The sequence below is a fragment of the Choloepus didactylus genome, chromosome 2 (assembly GCF_015220235.1).
Source record: "Choloepus didactylus isolate mChoDid1 chromosome 2, mChoDid1.pri, whole genome shotgun sequence".
NCBI lineage: Eukaryota > Metazoa > Chordata > Mammalia > Pilosa > Megalonychidae > Choloepus > Choloepus didactylus.
This window is the reverse complement of record NC_051308.1, coordinates 140139902-140153736: the sequence shown is the minus strand read 5'-3', so window position 1 is coordinate 140153736 and position 13835 is coordinate 140139902.

The window sequence follows — 13835 nt, the reverse complement described above, 5'->3', positions numbered from 1 at the left end:
TTATCTCTTTTGCCATATCTTCCCTAAACTTTTTGAATTGATTTAGCATTAGTTGTTTAAATTCCTGTATCTCAGTTGAAGTGTAAGTTTGTTTCTTTGACTGGGCCATAACTTCATTTTTCTTAGTGTAGGTTGTAGTTTTCTGATGTCTAGGCATCTGGTTTCCTTGGTTACCCCAGTCAGGTTTTCCCAGACCAAAACAGGTTCAGATCACAGAAGGAAGAAATATTCAGCATCTGGTTTCCCTGATGGTGTAGCTTAGAGGACTGACATACCCTGTGCTTTTCTGCCCAGCAGGTGGCGCCCATCATCCTGTCACTCCAGACTGGAGTAAGGAGGTGTGGCCCATGGCTATTTTCCCCCAGGCTTTAGGGTCTGGTTCTGAATGGAAGGTGGGTAGTAGAGCTTGCACCACCTTTTTCCTCTTAGGGAAGATATTCCCCCTAGAGAGAGGTCATTTGCATATAAATAGATTCTTTGTTTCTCTGACTCTGCTGTCTCCACCATTGTCTGGGTCAGAGTGCTGCGAGTTTAAAATGGCTAAGGCTTTCTCTACTGCAGAGCACTGCAAGCTGAAAATGGCTGAGGTTTTCTCCACTGAGCTGCCCAGGTTGAGAGAGAGAGAAAGGGACAGAAAACCCCCTTTCAGGGTCAGTCTATGCCCCCCAGATTCACCTGTTTGCCAGAGATAGCACCCGATCTTTTGGGCTCCCCGTCCCGAGACAGATACCTCCCCTGTCTCTCCAAGGTCAGTCATCACCAAAAGCCTCTGTCTGATTGTTGAAGATTCGTAGTTTGTATTGAGCAGTTAACATTAAAACCCCAGTTGGAGCTGGGCTGAGGTATATTTGCTTGTTCAGAGAGTGCTGCTCTCTAGCACCAACAGGCTTTGCAGTTCAGGCTGCCATGAGGGAGAAGGTTCTCGGTTCAGGTACACAGTTTTTACTTACAGATTTTATGCTGTGATCTTGGGCATTTCTCCCAATCCAGATTGTTGCATGATGTGTGGACAGTCACGGTCATCTCCCAGCAGCTATTTCAGATCTTTTACTAGTTGTTCCTGGTTGTTTATAGTTACTCTGGGGGGACTAACTAACTTCCACTCCTCTCTATGCCACCATCTTCTCTCAAGCCACCCCAATCTATTTTTGAACATTTTCCTTACACCAGAAAGAATCAGAATAAGAATAAAAAATAAAAGTGAAAAAGAACACCCAAACCATCCCCCACATCCCACCTTATTTTTCATTTAGTTTTTTGTCCCCATTTTTCCCACTCATTCATCCATACACTGAATAAAGGGAGTGTGATCCACAAGGTTTTCACAATCACACTGTCACCCCTTGTAATCTACATCATTATACAATCATCTTCAAGAGTCAAGGCTACTGGGTTGGAGTTTGATAGTTTCAGGTATTTACTTCCAGCTATTCCAATATATTAAAACCTAAAAAGTGTTATCTATATAGTGTGTAAGGATGTCCACCAGAGTGACCTCTCGACTTCATTTGAAATCTCTCAGCCACTGAAGCTTTATTTCATTTCATTTCACATCCCCATTTTGGTCAAGAAGAGGTTCTCACTCCCACGATGCCGGGTCCAGATTCATCCTAGGCAGTCATATCCTGCATTGTCAGGGAGATTTACACCACTGGGAGTAAGGTCCCATATCGGGGGGAAGGCAGTGAGATCACCTGCTGAGGTGGCTTAGAGAGAGAGGGCCACATCTGACACAGTAAATTTTTGAACATTTTTTCTTACTCCAAAAAAAATAAAAAAAAGAATAAAAATAAAAGTGAAAAAGAATACTCAAAGCATTCCATCCCCTCATCAACACCCTATTCCCTATTTTTCATTTAATTTTTGTCCCCTTTTTCTACTCATCTGTCCGTATACTGGATAAAGGGAGTGTGAGTCACACCATGTAAGCTACATAGTTATACAATCATATTTAAGAATCAAGGCTACTGGGTTGCAGTTTGACAGTTTCAGGTATTTCCTCCTAGCTGTTCCAATACACTAAATACTAAAAAGGGATATCTGTATAGCTCCAGAGTGACCTCTCAACTCCATTTGAAATCTCTCAGCCACTCAAACTTTATTTTGTTTCATTTCACTTCCCCCTTTTGGACAAGAAGATTTTCTCAATCCCTTGATGCTGGGTCCAGGCTAATCCCTGAGAGTCATGTCCCATGTTGCCAGGGAGATTTACATCCCTGGGAGTCATGTCCCTCATAGTGGGGAGGGCAGTGAGTTCACCTGCCGAGTGGGCTTAGCTACAGAGAGAAGGCCACATCTAAGCAACAAAGAGGTTCTCTGGGGGTGACTCTTATGCACAATTATAAATAGGCTTAGCCTCTCCTTTGCAGTAACAAGCATCATAAGGGCAAGTCTCAAGATCGAGGGCTCAGCCTACTAAATTGACAGTCCTCAATGCTTGTGAAAATATCAGTAATAGCCCAAGTGGGGAAGTCCAACATTTCTGCATTTTCACCAGTTCCTCAGGGGGGCCCTGCAAATACATTTCTATTCTCTGCCCTAAATACTTTGGGATATATTGAGATTTCACACTAACCTGTGCAAACCTACCAGATCTCACTTCCTATACAAAGTTCCATGTATTTATGGTGTTTGAATAAACTGACCATACAAGTTAAATTATATAGTGTGTTACAGAAAACATAGATCCTGCACCAAATAAGCATATTTTCCCTTGATCACACACAGAATTTGAAGTTTTAAAACACTGTATTGCCCTTTACCCTTGGACTGATTTGCTTTAGTCTTAAACAGATCCACTTCATTCATCTCTAATTGAAGTCTGAACTCTTTTTCAGCTTTTTTAACAGTTGCTATATGAGGTAGTACTGACATAGCTGCTGAGCTCTAGGTATAAGTTTCAGTGTCACACAGATACCCAAAGTTCAAGAGACTGACCAGGTTATACACAAAGAGCCCAGCATCTCAGAATTTGGAGATAACCATGACAACTCAGGAATAGATGTGACTGCTATAAGAGCTTACAATCTAGAGACCATTACAGTAAGCATTTCACTGATAACCTGTGCTCTAAGATTCAATTCACAGAGTTTACACATTATAATTAGTCCATGTCAGTGATGTGTTATAATGTTTGTCTTTTCTTTTCCGGTGTACCTATTAATTTTATATGCCACCTGACTGACTGAATCAAGGGGAAGGCACCAAGTTGGAGAGAACCAGAGAAAAAGATAAAAAGGATTTTAGAACTCTACAGGCAGAGAGAGAAAAACTGTATTTTCTGGTTAGTGTTGGTGAAAAGTTAGTTGCAAGTGAGATTTCTTTTGGAGGTCGTCTCTTGCCTGTTTGCATATAACACTGCACCTATTTATGTCACACACATCTTCCCATTACATCCTCTAGGAGTCCTTCTGCAATGGGTGTTTGTACAGGCTTAGAGGAGGGATGTACATATTTTGCACATACTTGGAGGAGGGATGCTGAGGAAAACTCTTCTTCTGCATATCAAAAGAGATGAGGAAGTCAAATAAACCTGGTGATATTTTAAGGGTTGCCCCCAAATCTGACTTCATTCATTGACTAATTTTATTTCCCTACTTCTCTCTGGTCATATTTGTGGGGTGGGATAATATATTTTCTGAGTCCCTGCAGCACTGGGCCGAGAGATGGACTTGGTAAAGAGAATAAGTGAATGCTTTGGCCACATCCCATTTAACTGGACTTTTTCAAAAATGATCCAAATAGCCTTTCCCTCAGAGTCATTATTTTCTCTTGTCCTTTAGGTTTTCAATGAATGTCATCCTGTCAAAATGTACTTGGAATTTAAAGGACAAGATATTCTGCTATTTTTGGTCTTAAAAGAATCCTTTCAGGCTCTTGTCTGCAATTGCTCTTGCTGAAGTCTTTTAGTATACATTCAATATGTTCCCTTTGTGAACCCTGAACAGTCTTAATTCCAAATAAAAATGAGCTAACCTGCCTAAAATTCAAAATGAAATTAAAACAAAGAACAAAAACAAAGCAAAACAGAAAAAACAGAAAACATTTTCTACTTGCTATTCATATACTCTGGTATTTCTGATTGGAACCAGTTCCAAAATCATAGTATTTTCAAATTTGAAGGGAATCAAAGTTGAGGAAACTGAGGTTCAGAACATTTAAACACTCACCCAGTGTGACATATTTAGTTGATGTCAGAAACTGGGTCTCATCGTTTCTATTTCAGTGCTCTTTCTATTCCACTAAGATCAGACTGCCTTGATTTGAACCCACAACCCCATAGCTACCAAAATCCTAAAATGATTCTTGAAGATCAACTGGTAAAAATTATGCTATGACTGTAGGCCAAATTCAAATCTATTCCTCATCCAGGGACTTCTGAATCATTTTATAAGCTGGCTAATTATTTTATCAGAATACGGTTTTCATTTATGACTGCCCTCTTTCCTCTGTGATGGTTAACTTCATGTGTCAAATTGGCTAGATTATGGAATCCAGTTGTTTGGTCAAGCAAGCATTGGCCTGATTGCTAATGTGAGGGTATTTTGTGGATTTAAATCATTAGTCAGTTGATTGCATCTATGGCTGATTATATCTACAATCAACAAAGGAGATGCTTTCAGCAATGAGAGAAGTCTCATGCAATTAATTGAAGGCCTTAAAGAAAGAACTGATGATTTCAGCAATCAGAAAGAAGAATTTCCATCTCTACTGCAGCCAGCCAGCTTCTGTGGAATTCACTGAAAACTTTCAATGAGTTTCCTACTTGTGGACTGCCCTATAAAATTTGGACTTGCCAATCTCCACAGTTGTGTGAGCCAATTCCTATAATAAATCTCCTAATATTTACATATCTCTATCCCTATCTCTATCTCCATTTCTATTGCTATCTTTATTATCATATTGCTTTATGTATCTATATATCCTATCTGTTCTCTTTCTTTGGAGAACCCTGAGTAATAAACCCATCATGGTGTATGGCAATTAAAAGCCCTCAGTGAGCTCTTTCTTTCCTAAGTTTAGAGATGCCTTAATGGTGATCCATTTGAAACCACACCTCTTGCCATCATCAAAGGCAGACATTAAGACTCATTTTTCCTTATGTGTTTGGTACTTGCCAAACTCCTGAATAAAAAGATAAATCTGACCCAGAAATCTCTAAGAATAGTTTAAAATAACAACAGCAACAAAATTTTAGTTTTTTGTTTCTTCAATTAAAAAAAATATTTTCTCTTACTTTAAAAAATTTGTCAATGAAGTACATGCACATAGTTATAGATTATTGCCCAAGGCTTATAATGAAAAATGGTAGTCTTCTGCATTACTCCTCTCTATCCCTGCAGAGGTCACTTTAAACTCTTTTTGCTCTCTCTTCTGGTATTAACTTCAATATCTGTTATGATTCCTAGGTTTTAGGCATTTTTTCTATTGACTTCCTCTTAAAGACTTGAGGACTTGGCTCTCTATCACCCTCTCCACAAAATTTTCCCTTCCTTTCCCACTATATATAGTAAAACCATAATTTTAATGGTCATCTGTTGGTCTTTACATTATTATTATGATGTAATTAAATATATTTTGTTAAATAGTCTATTATATTATATTTCATTCTCTTTATTTTTAAATATATTCTTGGAATTAAAAACTACCTTTATTTTTTCACTTCCATAATCTCTTATATACCTATTCTTATTTTTCCCAAATATTCCATTAGATCTATCATACAAAAATAAGAAGCTTTTCCCAACTGGTTTATCATATCTGATCACCTGTCATTTATTCCCTTACCTCTCCCCACTTACCACTTCCCTCTGGGGCACTGATCCTTCTGCTTCCATCTTTTTTTCTGTAGGCTCCTTGTACATGGTCATTTTTGGACCTCACCACTCTTCTGCGTAGGATCTCTTGTCTCCTTTGTGGGTTTTCTTATTCCTTTTTATATTCCCTCATTTCTCTGGAGCAATACCTTCATAAATTAAAAATTATATTTTAAAAACTTAAAAAAAATAAAAACCAACAAAATCAGAAAGAAGAGTATAATGAATCTCTATGTACTTATCTTGGTTCAAAAGTTACCATAAATTTGCCACATTTGCTGCATCTGTCCCCTTTTTCTTTCCCATCCCCTCCCCACCCCTCCCCTCCCTTTCCCTCCAATCCTCACTTCTTTTCTCCCCTCCCCTCCCATGTCTTGTCCCCTTCTCTCCTCTCTGTTCTCCTCTGCTCTCCTCCTCTTTGCTGAAATGCTTGAAAGCAAATTCCAGTGTTTCAAGTCATGACAATGGATGAACGCCCCTTCAGAGGACTATATTTGCTATATGCAGTGAAAAAGAAGCTCTGACTGTATCATCCAAGCTGTTGACTACAACTGCACATAAAAATCTATCCCTGGATTTTTCAGTTACATGAACCAATACATTCCATTTTCAAGGGACATTGAGTTGGATTTCTCTTACATGCAAAATTTTCAAGGTAACTAGAAGTTTTGGCATAATGATTTAAGGAAAGATTTTCTTTCAAGACCACAGTATCTTAAATTAAACTAATTCTCAAATTAAATTGCTCTTTATGCTATTGTTACCCAATGGGTGAACTGTTTAACCTAAAATATTCAGCTTTGGATAGTCAAAACTGTGAAAGAATGTATTTAACTCCTTTAAAAATGTCTGTTGTATAGTAACAATATAAAGATTAGGATTTGTTACTCAATAGGAAATTTGGTTGGTTTCATTAGGAATTGGACAAATTTGATGGCAAAGAGGTTACTGTGTCTATTAATGCCTCATTAAAAAGCTCAGTTAACCTTAATGCAGTTCAGTAGATAGAATAATTTTTGTATCACAAACCAGCAGCTGGTGAAAAACAGTTGATGACTAGAAACTGTTTCCATGAATTAACACAGGCTGGCCTGTATATAATCGTAAACCTCACATTAGGATTTTTATTCAGGTGTTCTTATCTTTGTTATTGAAAATATGACTATTTCTATAATTCTTTATGCATTTTCTCAGTTGCATTAATGGAATAACTCAAGTTAACTTGACGTAAATAATTCAGAAATGCTGACAAAATCTCTTCCTGGTCACTTTCTAATATACGATTCTGTTCTCTATGGGGCCTTCTTATTTTTTGTACAGTACAGAGATCTCAGAAAACTTGCAGTTTTCTGAATTAATAACCTGTTTTATAGCCCTATTTTTCTCCTCTTAGGTTTTTACTCTGTCCCCAGAAGATAAGGAAATTAAGTTTATTTGAACAGTTCATCAATGTATTTATAATAAATTCTTCCCACTAATCTAATTAATACAGTACATGTTTCTAGTAAGTGTCCTCTGAAAAGGTCATGTGAAAGAAGTTTTGAGTAGTAGAGATCAATGACCTTATTCATATAAATGTTTAAAATGTTTATTAATAAACAGATTAAATTGATATATAAATGAGTAAAATGCTCTACCTTTAATGGCAAAGACAAGCACAATTATAGCTCAATTTTAATACATCATTTTAATTTTATCAGTAGGATGCATGAAATATTAACTAAGTATTTATTTTAATGATGGCAATAATAATTTTTAACTCTTAGGGATTTTGACAAAATCTTTACCAGCTCATTTGTGCTAGGGCCAGGAAAATGATGAAGGCAGTATTTGTGGGAATGAATTTTATTCTAATATAAGAACTATCCTAACTTTTAATTATGCTACTTCTGTTTGGTGCTATTGCATTCAGCTGGAACATCTGTATCCTTTTATACATCATTCCCCTGGATCTTCTGGGCACTGAACACCTCCTTCTACTTCCAGATATCTCCTCAGAATTCTGGACCCATATCTAGTTGCTACTTCACATCTTGAATTATTTCAGAGGTATTTCAAAATCATCATCTCCAAAGCTGAACTAGTGAATCTTACCTCTTAACTCTGGCTATTGCAAATTATTTATAGCCCATCCCCCATGCCCTTCTCAAAATTAGACACCCCTCTCACCAAGAAGCGAGGGCCCTGTTCTCTCCTCTTGAAGCTCAGAAGGGGCTTGTGACTACTTTGACCAACAGAGTGGGGTACAAGTGATACTATGTAACTTCTGAGGCTGGGCCATGAAGAAGATATTGCTTCTCTATGACTAACTCTCACTTGGGACACACACTTTAGAAGTCCTAAGATGACATGAAAGACGTCCGGCTACTTGAAGCCTCTGTATCGGACGGACCATGTGGAGAGAGTACGTAGAATGGGGAGAAAAGCTGGAGGGTTCCCAACTGTTCCAGCTATCAGATGTTTAAGTCTCCTTGCATAGGTCCCTGATATGTGAGTGAATGAGCCATCCTTTGCTTGCAACCATGTGAGAGAACCTGAGTGAAGACTGCCCATATGAATCCAGTGAACTACCAGAACCATGACAGAAAACAAAACAAAAAAAATGTTGATTTTTAAGTCACTAAATTTTGAAGGTAGTTTATATGCAGCCATAGTAACTAGAATATTTGCCCTTCTCTTTGGTTTCTTGATTCAGGAAACGGTACCATCACTACAAAACATCCTACATATTTTCACAAAATACTTCTGACTTCACTGAGATCAAGATGGGGAGTTCCAATTGCCCACTGTCTTAGTTTGCCAAGCTGCTATGATAAATACCGCACAAAGGGTTAGTTTGAACAAGGGGAATTTATTGTCTCATGGTTTTGGAGGCTAGAGGCTGTTTCTTATTGGAGTCAGTAGCATTCCAGTGATGGCTTGCTGCAATCCTTGGGGCTCCATGGCTTGCAACTCTGCCCCACATCACATGTCAATGTCCTCTCCTTTCTCACTCCTGTGACATCCCAGTTGTTTTTATGAGGCCTCCAGTAATCCAGATTAAGGTCTATTCTGCTTCAGTTGGGCCACACCTTAACCAAAGGTAACACCTTTAAGAGGTCCACAGGTCTTTGTCTCAGATTAGGAACAGGTCTATGTTGGGTTTTCAATCTACCAGTCTACCCTCTGGACCCCCAAAAAGACATGTTCTTCCCATATTCAAAGTACATTCACCCCACCCCAATATCCCAAAAGCCTTTATGTTATTTCAATAACAACTCTAAGTCCAAGGTGTTATCAAAATCAGTTATGCATGAAGTCTATCCTGTGGAAAAAGTACTGTCTATCTGTGGTCCTGCAAAGCCTAGAAGACACATTATCCACTTCCAAAATATAATGAGACAGGCATAGAACAGACATTCCTGTTCCAGAAGGGAGAAATTAGAAGGAAAACAGGGGTCATGGGTCCCCAGCAATTTTGTAACCCAGGTGGGTTTCAAGTTCTGAGAGCCATCTCTGGATTGATGTTTTGTCTTCTAGCCCTGCTGGGGTATCAGCCCTCCCCTTTCCATGCTGGGACAGCAGCCGTGTTCTCCCTGAATGCTGGGGCCTAGGCCCTGCACTCTAAGAGCACAGGAGTGGGGAGCACACTCTGCATGGAATCTAGGATGTATGGCCTCACCCTTTCAAAGCACTGGGGTGGTGGCAGAATTCTCTCCAAACACCTGGACATAGACCCCACCCTCTCTACACATTGGGTCCCCAAGTCGGAAGCCCCAGTCCCTCCAAGCACCTGGGAAAGAGCACAGAGATGGACCACCCTTTCTACGCATTGGATTGGTCCTCTCTCGGCCCAAGATCTCTTTGGTCCAGACCTCTCCTTTCATGGTTTTTCCCTTGAAATCATTTTTCCTTCATTTCATGCCATATCTGTCCCTTTCAGCCCAGACTGGAAATGCTTTTGTCCATAAAAATTCTAAAAGCCCATATCAGTTTTCCATGCAGTTCATGGGGGTTGTCATCAGGCAAAAGGATTTTCTAGAGACCTTTTCTAGACAAATGCATTTCCAATCCAAACTTCCTCTGAAATGGCTGACTGGATCTATGTTCAGCCACATCCTCTTTAGCAATGTGTTGTTTGACCACACCCTTGTGAGGATCTGTTTCTGGCCCTATTCTCAGAGCATGCCATCTGGGTAGGTTGAGAATTTTCCAAATCAATTGCTGGTTTCTTTGTGTTTAACAGTTCAGTCTGTAATTTATCTCATTCCTTTTTCATTTCACTATAAGAAGCAAGGAGAAATCAGACTGTACCTTCTACACTTTCCTTGGAAACCTCCTCAGCTAAACATCCAAGATCAACTCTTACAAGTTCCGACTTCCATTCAAAATCAGAACACATTTTCACCCAATTCTCTACCACATTATAACAAGTATCACCTTTCCTCCTGTTTCCAATAAGACATTCATTTCCTTCTAAGACCTCACCAGAAGCACCTTTAACACCCATACTTATACCAATAATCTCTTCAAAGCAGTCTAGGCTTTTTCTACCAAGCTGATAAGACCATGTGCAGATTTCTCAATAGAAACCACAGAGGCAAGAAGGAAATGGTGTGATATATTTAAGACACTGAAAGAGAAAAACCACCAACCAAGAATCCTATATCTGGCAAAACTGTCCTTCAAATATGAGGGAGAGTTTTGAAATATTCTCTGACAGACACTGAGAGAGTTTGTGAACAAGATACCTGCTCTGTAGAAAATACTAAAGGGAACACTACAGACAGATAGGAAAAGACAGGAGCAAGAGGTTTGGAATACAATTTGGGGTGGTGATAGCACAGCAATGTAAGTACACTGAACAAAGATGATTGTGAGTATGGATGAAAGAGGAAGGTTAGGAGCATATGGGACACCAAGGAAAGAGGAAAGATAAAGACTGGGACTGTATAACTCAGTGAAACCTGGAGTGCTCAATAATTGTGATAAAATGCAAAAATATGTTTTTACATGAGGGAGAACAAGTGAATATCAACCTTGGAAGGTGTTAAAAATGGAGTGGTATTGGGGGAAAAAATACAATCAATGCAAACTAGAGACTATAGTTAACAGAAACTTTGTATTATGCTTCCTTTAATGTAACAAAGGCAATATACCAAAGCTAAATGCCTATAAGAGGGGGACATAAGGGAGGGTTATGGGACTCTCCGCATTGGTGATGCTGTCTGACTCTTTTATTCTACTTTAGTTTAATTCAGTTTTTCCTTTTGTTGCTTTTTAGCTGTCTTTTTTTTTCTTGCTTTCCTTTTCTTCTTTTGTCTCTCTACTTTCTTTGACTCTTCCTCCTTCTTTGTGGAAGAAATGCAGATGTCCTTATATAGATAGTGGTGAGGGTGGTGAATGCATAAATACATGACTATACAGGGAACCATTGATTGTTTACTTTGGATGGAATGTATGGTGGTTGAACAAAACTGTCTTAAAAAAATAGGTTGATAAAAAAGCCTTGAGGGCACTATATTAAGTGAAATAAGTCAGACACAAAAGTGCATATAGTGTATAGTCTCACTGATATAAACTAATTACAATATGTAAACTCATAGACATGAAATGTAAGTTACCAGAATATAGAACGAGGCTGAAGAATGGGGAGTGGCTGCTTATTATGAGCAGAATGTTTAACTAGGTTAGACTTAAGTGTTTGAAAATGGACAGAGGTGATGGTAGCATGTTATTGTGAGAATAATTAACAGCACTGAATGGTGTGTGAATGTGGAGGAAAGGGGAAGCTTAGAGTCAAGTATGTCACCAGAAGGAAAGTTGGAGGTTAATATATGCAATGTATAAAACAGTGATTCTTGTGGTGGACAATGTCCATGATTAACTGTAAAAAAAAACTACAAATCTCTTTCATGAACTATAACAAATGTATGACACTATAACTAGAAGTTAATAATAGAGGGGTATATAGGGAAAAAACATAACTATTGCAAACTATGTACTACAGTTAGCAGTATTTTAATATTCTTTCATCAACAGTAACAAATGTACTATACCAATACTATGAGTCAATAGTGGAGGGGGGTGGTTACGGGGATAGGAGGATTTGAGTTTTCTTTTTTTGTCTTTATTTCTTTTGTGGAGTAATGAAAATGTTCTAAAAATTGAAAAAAAATTAATTGTGATGGATGCACAGCCGTATAATAGTACAGTAGACAATTTATTGTGCACTTTGGATCTTTGGATGATTTATGGTGTGTGAACAAACTCAATAAAATTAAATTTAAAAAATCAATGGGAAATGCTGGGTTATATATATATATATGTAAAAAATTTTCAAAATTCAAGGGGAAATCATATATATTGGTGTGAGTGAGACAGCATATTCAAGCTATTTCCCGTAAATTTCATTTTATACTGAGAAATTCAGTTCTCACCTTTACCAACAGCTTTTGTGTTACAAGAGTGCAAATGTGCACAGCCAGGAGGAAATAGCTCTCAGCTTGCAGAAAAACTCCAGGAGAAAGGTACCAGAGAACTGCAATGATGAGACACCGAGAAAAGGACACAGTCATCTGGGAGCTTTTGAAGTGTCCCAGGAATGGGGCAAACATCTGAACTGGTAGTCAACAGAAAACTGATTTCATTTAAATTGCTTTATAATGACATCATATGATGAGATGTGGTGTGCATGTGTAATTTGTGATTGTGTGCATTAGTCTGTGTGTGTGTTTTGTGTAAATATAATGAAAATCTATGTCATAGACAGAAAGCAATTACCCCTCTGCTAGACAGAGTTGGAGGCAAGGAAGATTTCCCAAAATCAAACTATAGAGGCTTTTACTGTAGAAAACACACCTAGATCAGGATTCAAAAAAAATAGCAGTTCTCATGTAAATTATAACAAAATGAAATACTAGTCTTTGCCTATCAGTTCAGCAAAAGTTAAAAGCTTTGATAATATCAGTACAGGCAAGGGTATGGGAGATTTAACACTTTTGTACACATCTGGTGTAAATGTATTTAGTATAATACTTCTGGAGGACCATTGGTAAAATACATTACAATGTAAATCATGCATGCTTTTGACCCAGCAATTCTACTTGGAGTGGATTTATCACAGGAAATGAAAGGATACGCATGGAAAGATATAGGTGCAAAGATATTCCTTGCAGCATCATATATAACAGAGGACAACTTCCATCAATAAAAGATACATTAAATAAATAATAATACTGCTGTTTGAAGGATGAGCTGTAGGACTGTAGGTAATGACCCAGAAAGGTGTCCAATATCTAGTGTTGAGGTAAAGGATCACATAAGAAAACAAAAGGTGTGCTATGGTTTTGGTTCAGTAAAATAAAATTGTGTTCATGTTTACAGAAAATATTTGGAATGAATTATAACAAAATGTTAACAAGAGGTTATGTCTGGAAGGTAATGACATTGTGAAGGTAGGGGAAGAATTTTACTTTCTACTTTAAACATTATTATTTTTCCCAAAGAGCATATGCTATTTCTACATTTGGAGAAAAATAGCAGAAGGGATAGTGTCATTTAGAAAGAGGAAGAAGGAAGCTTTTTCTAATACCTTATTATAGAGCAGGCTCAGTTTATGTGTCTCCATTTCTGATCTGAGGTCATGGCCAAATTCCACTGCTATGCAACAAACTAAAAATTTAAATCCCCAGATTCTGTATCTGTTTTTCCACTGATTCATAACTCGGTATTTCCTGTGCAGTCTGTGCATCTGTAGCTATCTTGGCGAAACAGAGCTGCTAGAGGAGACAAGCAAGGAAAATGCTTTTCTAAAAGCCCAGCTAGTGCTAGCTAACAGAGCACAAATGATGGCTTGGGCTGTTTGGAGCCTCTCAGGTGGTTTAATTTTCTCCTATAGTAAAAATGAAAGCAAGAGCTAAATATACTTGTACAACAAAATCACCAAGAGCATGAAGAATGCATGCTATTCTGCATACAGATGTACAGCTCACCTTTTAATACATAGCAATAATTTTTATTTTGAAATGTTTATTTCAA